A 7,750-nucleotide genomic window follows, 5' to 3' on the forward strand; every position below is an offset into this window, starting at 1 on the left:
TATGATTTTTTCATATACCTAGTAATTTTTTTTACTGCAAGTTAGGCTTTGTGATTAGTATGATGTCGAATATTAGATTTTGTTGTCCTTAAAGAACATTGGCTTCTTGATTCTTGAATGTACTACAACTACTTGAGGGTCAGTTTAGTTTTTTTAAACTTGCTTTAAAAACATGTTAGGGCAAGGCTAGTGTTGCCTTTAATTTAGGGATAGCTTCACCCTACTACTCACCTGTGACCTTTCAAGGAACTTTCCCGATGCTCCAGGTGTTTATTCCTCTGGGGCTGACGGAAAGCTGCCCATCGCCCAGCCCCTGTGAACTGTGGGAATTGCTAGCGCACACATCCCATGACATTCTTTCTCTTGGCCCCATCGAATTTTACCTGTTGCATGTGCGGTTCAGCTTCCACTGCACTAAGGTGACCTCAGTGCTGGCATACCCTCCTCTTGGGTACTTCACACTCAGATCCCACTCACTTCAACCCCCGCAGACTCTGATCTCTGTTTCCTCTGTTTCTCCACTCAGTGATACCAGGATCTGTTCACATTTCTCCTGCCTCCAGGCAGAAAGCCAAGCTCACAATAGGCTCACAAGCACTTCAGTCCTGCATTGCTTTTGGTCTAATGTCTCAAAACAGTTTTTATGTTGTTTATGACAGGACAGTTAGCCTGGTGCCAGTTACGCCATCATTGCTTGAGTGAAAACTTCCTTTTAAAAAGATAAAAGTGGGGGCCTCTGGGTGGTTCAGTCAGTTAAACATCTGACTTCGGCTCAGGTCATGATCTCACGGTTGGTGAGTTCGAGCCCCGCATCAGACCCTGTGCTGACAGCTAGCTCAGAGCCTGGAGCCTGCTGCAGATTGTGTGTCTCCTTCTCTGCCCCTCTCCTGCTTCCACTCTGTCTCTGTCTCAAAAATAAATAAGCATTTTAAAAAATTTTAAAGATGAAAGTGTCAAGAGTAACGTAATTAAGGATGCAGCAGAACAGCAGATATAGTAAAATCGTAATTGCTTACACATTTTTCAGTTGCATAATTGAGCTACAGTTGGCTTTATCCTACAGGTTTATGTAATCACAAAGAAAACCACAGTAACCCCTTTCTTTTCTATTAAAACTTCTTCAACATGCAGATAGAGTAACCAGGTCTAGACAATGAAAGTTAAAGTAAAATTACTTATTTCTATTGAAAATTTGCATTTAGAGTATATTTTCTACTTTTAAGAAATTCTATCCCTTCTTAAAGTAAGAGTCTCACCACGAATAGATCTTACTGTTCTATCATAGAGGGGGGGGGAGTGTCTAATCACTAAAAGGCAATTAAAAGAACACACTTTTTCTGTCTTTGCCTTTTTTCTTTACATGTGATTAATCTTTAATGAATATTTTGAGGTCAAACTCAAGTCTGTTTCTCCAGGGAATCTTATCCAGAGAATCTCATCCCTGTGTACATCATGATCAAGGTAAGCAACAGCCAGAAAAAAGACTATAACACACAGTGCCTTAAAGTAGAGAGAAATTTCTGTCCGTGCTGACAGTCTCTAGGTAGCAGACCAGAGTGAGCAGGGCAGCTCCTTCCAAAGTATCTCTCAAGTCACTTTAGCTTCATCCTTTACACGCATTCCTCTATGTGATCAAAGTTGGATTTCTGCCACTTTCTCTTCCAGAACAGCCAGCTGTAGGAGAAAGAATATAATGGAAGAGAGTCCATCTATATGGCTTACGTCCAAACACTCACATGTTAGTGGGGAGACTTAGCCATGTGGCCGTACCTAACCACAAGGGAGGCTAGAATATGTAGTGTAGCCAGGTAGCTATGGTACAGCTACTTCAGTACATACGAAGAGCAGGAGAACGGCTTTTGGTGACAGTAAGTAGTCTCTTAATTTCATTCTCCCCCCTCAGCACTCAAAACCATGTTCAGATCTGGCATAGCAATCAACTCTGTTAATCAGATGAGTCACAAGGGATGCTCAAAGTGGAGGGTCCATTTCACAAACTTTTTTCCCAGATAAAGACTGGTAAAATATAACTCTTGCTTGGTGATTTCCATTACTCCTTTATGTGAAGTCACATGTTTATTGGGTCTACTAATAAGATTTCTCCAGTTCAATTTCCATTTAGTGCTCACTTAAGATAGACAACAGAGAAATGCAATATTACTCATTCATCACTCCTGTAGGTCTGGGAGACAGACAGACTGGCTCACTCATGGTGGTGTCCTTTCCAAGCTTTGTGACTTCAGGTGAGTTACGTAACTTCTCTAAGCCATTTGTTAATAAGTATAACAATATCTACCTTACAGATTATGATAAAGATTAAATAAGGTAACATTTATAAACATCTAATAGAGTGCCTGAACACATAGTTGGAGCCCAGTAAAATAGGGGCATAACATGTGTGTGTGTGTGTGTGTGTGCTTGTGTGTGTGTGTATAATTATTTTCTCTCTTGTTCCCCACTCTCTCACTATCCTTTCTTCGGAATATTCAGCAATCACAAATTTATATTTAAGAGATACTGATCTACATTTTATTCTTTTCCCCCACATGGCAACCCAGTGTGTTTTTTGCCTACTTACATTATTGAACCAAAAACAAATACACATTTCCTTTCTGGAGAAGCAGCTCATTCCTCGAAGTACAAGTCCAGCCTTCCATAAATAACAAACATCAACTAAATATTGGAAGAACATTTTGGGCAGCAATGCAATCATAACAAAGATTACCTTTTTTGAGAAATGGGAAATCATTGGCGGGAGGAGGGGAAGGCAGAAGACACAAACTAACTTTACATGATGGTAAAAATAGGTGCCCGAGCATCTCTTTGCTAACCTAAACTCTTCCACAATGAGCTGTATGGCCTTGAATGAGTCACTTAGCCTTCCTGGGCCTAATAATAATAATAATCACAACTATCACTTGTGAGAAATTACTGTACCAAGCTCTGTGCATTCATTTTTATATTTAGTTTTACAATCAAGGCTAAAAGGACCTAAGTAAATTGTCCAAAGTTTCTGAGCACTGGAGCTGTGGTTTTAATCCAAATCTGCTTTGCTCAAAAAATCATTGCTCTTAACCAAATGAAGAGGTCAGACTAGCTTATCTTTCAGGTTAGATAAAACTCTAAAAGTCAGTGAGTTTATGAATTTGCGTCAAGGAAAGATCAAAACAAAAGGCAGTTGCCTGGAAGACACCACAAGGAAAGTTATTTCTCTGAATAACGCAAAATTCATTTCTTCGAATTTGCAGCTCTCCTGTGCCATTTAGCACATGTTAAGATATACAAGGTCTAAAATAGCACACTCAGAAAGCTGCTCTCTTTCTCGTACACTCACGAGTCCGGACGCTTGAAGCCAAGGAAGAATTTCAGGGAGGCTCCATGAGTTTGGAATTGCCCTTAACAGAACTCGTGTGTGAATGACCTCCAGAACTTTCTAATATGGAACCTCTTACATTTATTCTTCATTGCATCCTGTTGTTTACTTGTCCATCATTTGTCTCCTTTACTAGACTGCTTTCTCCCTGGAAAAAAGGTTCATGTTTTCTACACTTCTCTCCAAGCCCAGGACTCCCACTTTCCTTGAATGTTTCTGTTTTTAAACACTTTTTTGCACTGTGGTCCACTTCAGAAATCCTTGCAGGCCACTGACTATCTTGGCCTTGTCACTGATTTCCAACTTAGAGCCCTTGGTTTTATTTTACTGTGCAATTTGGTAAATCATAGAAATCTGCGGCAGGACCCGGCAGTGGTATCTGCTCCGAATCCACTTGTTCCCCAAATAGCAAACCGAGTCTCAGTTTGTGCTCAGCTGGGACAGCCCTCCATAATGTCATTTCTTTTACTCCCATGTGTACAGGAAAGCGTGCTGCCTGCTTTGCATCCCTGAGCCTATGTAACCCTCATAAGAAATGTAGACTTTATCCAACTACCTGATCTTTGGCATATGTTGTGTCCTTTATCTCCATTACGGATTTGCTTGTTTTCTTCAAACACCTATTGCTAAGCTACCAAGGTTTTGGCATTCAATTAGCCTATAAAACATTTTATTTACTGAATTGTTATAAACTCAACAGGTGTAAACCCAAATTGGTGTAAACCCCATAACGGCAGCATTAAAGAAAACAACATAAAGCAGACAACAAGCTGAAGTTGTTCATAGAGTCAAAATCCAAAAAAGTAAAAAATAAGATAAAGACACATCTCACAGGGGGCCCTGGCTCTAAAGTAATTCATTCTTTTATTTAATTGTTAATACTTCTAATTTTTTAAGTTTATTTTTATTTATTTTGAGAGAGAAATAGAGAGCAAACAGAGGAGAGGGAGAGAGAGAGGGAGACAGAATCCCAATCAGGTTCTGATCTGTCAGCACAGATCCCAACGCAGGGCTCAAACCCACAAACCATGAGATCATGACCTGAGCTGAAGTCCAGAGTCAGACGCTTAACCGACTGAGCCACCAGGAGCCCCTGATTGTTGATATTTATGATCTAATCCCACAGGCACAATGACCGACAAAGCAGGTGTTTGGGTGAATGCCTGAGTGAGTATGTTCTACGTGAGAATGATCATGCAGGAACCAGTATGTAAGATTGTTTTTGGATCTCAGAATTAATATCTATCCCTCTTCATACATCCCAAACTATACATGTGACCCTCAAGGAGAAAGGAAAGCTGTTGCACCAAGTGTACTAATTAAAGCTGCCATTTGGAGGGGCTCCTGCTCAGAAAACCTTCAACTCAAAGTTGAGCATTGGGAGGATACGTGCCATGGTACTGAGACATCAGACATCAACAAGGGGAGAGCTCTGCTATTCTCTCGTGGCACCAACGTTTGTCATTTGAGTTTAGGTACAACTGTTGAACACTACTGCAAATTGCCATGGTGAAGAAATCTGCACACTGCTTTCTTGTTTATGAAATATTGTCATTTCCATGACCTAAGGATGGAAGCTCTTGCTCCTGGTCACCACTGAACCGAAGATGAAAATAAGGGAGCAGCCATTTAAATACGGAGTAGTAAAAATCGTACGCATGCCAGTGAAGTCTAGAGACAGAGAAACACTCCCAATAAGAACAGTGTAGCTCTATAGGTAACTAAATGTGCATGACCTGGAGTTTGTCTCCCAGGGAAGGTTTCAGGAATGAAGCAAATGATAAGGGAAAGAAATATACCTTCCTTAATTTTAAAAAATGAGCTACTATCTAGCTATTCTTATCTATCTGTCTGTCTACCTATCTATCTACCTATCATCTGTGTATCTGTCATCTATCATCTATCCGTCATCTATCTATGATCAATCTATCTATCATCTATCTATGATCTATCTATCTATCTATCTATCTATCATCTATCTGTCATCTATCTATCTATCTATCTATCCTGTATCTACATAGCTACCTACTTAATTTCCCCAAAGATTTGAAGCAACATAAAATAATATAATTAATAGTTTAAACAGAATAGAAATCTTTCTAGAAATTAAATACAGATAGATTTAAATTCAATAGAAAAATACAAGCCAATCGAGTTAGAGGAATGATGGATACAAGAGAAAGCTTCAGATGATGACTGGAACAGATACCCAGATATTTTAGAGCAATTGGAAAAGTTACGCCAGCTTTATCATCAAAAGCAAATCTTCTCCTTACACTTTAGCTTGAAGTAAATGTCTTACATGAAACTGAAAATAGAGAACACTGAGTGAAGAACTGGATGACATTCTTACTCACTTCTTTCCATAAATGCGGCAGAATCGTGTGCAGCCCTCTTTCGTCTACTATCCCTGAAAGTCAGCTAGAGGTTCATTGCCAAAATAAAGTTTGAAGGATGTTAAAACAAGGTAGATTCAGTCTGTACTCTTAATTCCAGCTTTCTCTAGGGGGAAATTCGAGGAGTTCTATCATATTTTTCAATCTTAAATACATATTAGATCCCTCCTTGGAGAGATTTGATAAAAAGCTGAGCTGCTGGGGGCGCCTGGGTGGCTCAGTCAGTTAAGCCTCCGACTTCGGCTCAGGTCAGATCTCACGTTCATGGGTTCAAGTCCCCTGTCAGGCTCTGTGCTGACAGCTAGCTCAGAGCCTGGAGCCTGCTTCTGGTTCTGTGTCTCCTCTCTCTGCCCCTCCCCCTCTCATGCTCTGTCTCTCTCTGTCTCAAAAATAAATAAAACATTTAAAAAAAAAAAGCTGAGCTGCTGACAAGCCAAGGTTACTTTCCTCTGGAGCACAGGTATGTGAGAACACAGCCTTGAACGGGAACGCCATCTGATAAGGCGTTTTGTGAAAATGAAGGCACCTAACCAGGACTTTCAACTGAATGGACAGGCATCCATCCCATCTCTCCACTATGTCTTGTTCTTAGAACATAAGCAAATAGACAACTGGCCTGTGGCCTAAGATGGATATTATGATTCTGGCACCAATTCCCATGAGTGTGCCCCTCCCCCAAAGTAAATTCTCTGACACTAGCTGGGAATCCAAACCAACTCAGACAGCTTCTTCCTGAATGAATTCCACAAATTAAAGGCTCAGTTCTCCCAAGACCACCCCTCCCCTTCGAATGCCATTCAAAAGCCCGGGTTGTTATTACCTGTTCTTGTGACCCAGTGGCTACAGACCAGAGGTTCCCACAACACCCCCCACCATTCTTGGGTTTGCTTAATTTGCTGGAGAAGCTCACACAACTAAGGGAAACATTTTACTTACCGACTACCACCTTTTTACAAAAAGATATAACTCAGGGACAGCCAGAGTGAAGAAATACATAAAGGTGTGGGGAAAGCACTTGGAGGTTCCATGCTCTCTCCGAGGGCACCAATCTCCTCCAATCTCTGTGTGTTCACCAACCCGGGAGCCCTCTGAACTCAGTCCCTTGGGCTTTTATGGAGGCTCCATTACATATGCACAATTGATTAAATCATTGGCAGTGGGTGATTAAACTCCGTCTTCAACCCCTCTCTCCTCCCCAGAGGTCAGGGAGGTAGGACAGAAAGTTCCAACCCTCTAATTACCTGGAGGGTTCCCCTGGCAACCAGCCCCTATCCTTCTGTGATTTAGGTGCTTTCCAAGAGTGGGCTTATTAACGTAACAAAAGACACCTCTTTATTGATCTCAACACTTCAGAAATTCCAAGGATTTTAGGAGCTTGGTGCCAGAAACAGGATGAAGACCAAATATATAGTTTTCTTATTATAAATCACAATATCACAAATATTATGGGCTGCCTTGACATTAGAAACTGGAAGACTCTTAAATGGCCTACCTGCAAGTTCTTCATGCTCTCTGTTCCTGTGGATAAGGCTCACAAGCCAGACAGCCCTCCTTAACAAGAGGACCAGACCCGGTCTCTGCTAATCCCTGAGTAGGAGGTCTTAGTCCCCTGTCAGCCCGTGATACTCAAACAACGCAATCACATCCTCCTGCAGGAACCAGAGGGCACCCACCTTCTCAGTGCCACCATCTAGAGTCCTCAGCCCCCAGATGTTCACTCAGACTCCCAAAAGCATCTTCCTAGGGGCCATGCACGGTGATCCAAACATGGCCTCAAGTGTACTGAAACAGCCTCGTCACCTTCTTTGGCCATCAAAGTCATCCAGACCAGGGTGCTATCCAGTGGTTCTTTTGTCCTTCTTCTCTTCTGTCATCGCAGCTGAAGAAAGAGGCAGTGGAGGAAGGACCTTTGAGAATTAGCCCCATCCCTCCCTCCCCCCCACTTCCACATTCACCATTTTCCTCAGCCTTTGTTTTCTCC

General features: G+C 41.6%; 1 long non-coding RNA gene across 1 annotated transcript; it reads right to left on the minus strand.

Moving 5' to 3' along the window:
- Positions 1-1,348: 1,348 nt before the first annotated feature.
- LOC115303412 lies at positions 1,349-6,958 on the minus strand. The gene is made up of 2 exons (XR_003914037.1): positions 6,706-6,958; positions 1,349-1,674 (listed from the first exon to the last, which is right to left on the minus strand). It is a non-coding gene; the product is annotated as an uncharacterized LOC115303412 (long non-coding RNA).
- Positions 6,959-7,750: the final 792 nt, after the last annotated feature.

The sequence above is a fragment of the Suricata suricatta genome, chromosome 10 (genome assembly GCF_006229205.1).
Source record: "Suricata suricatta isolate VVHF042 chromosome 10, meerkat_22Aug2017_6uvM2_HiC, whole genome shotgun sequence".
In the NCBI taxonomy this organism is placed as follows: Eukaryota; Metazoa; Chordata; class Mammalia; order Carnivora; family Herpestidae; genus Suricata; species Suricata suricatta.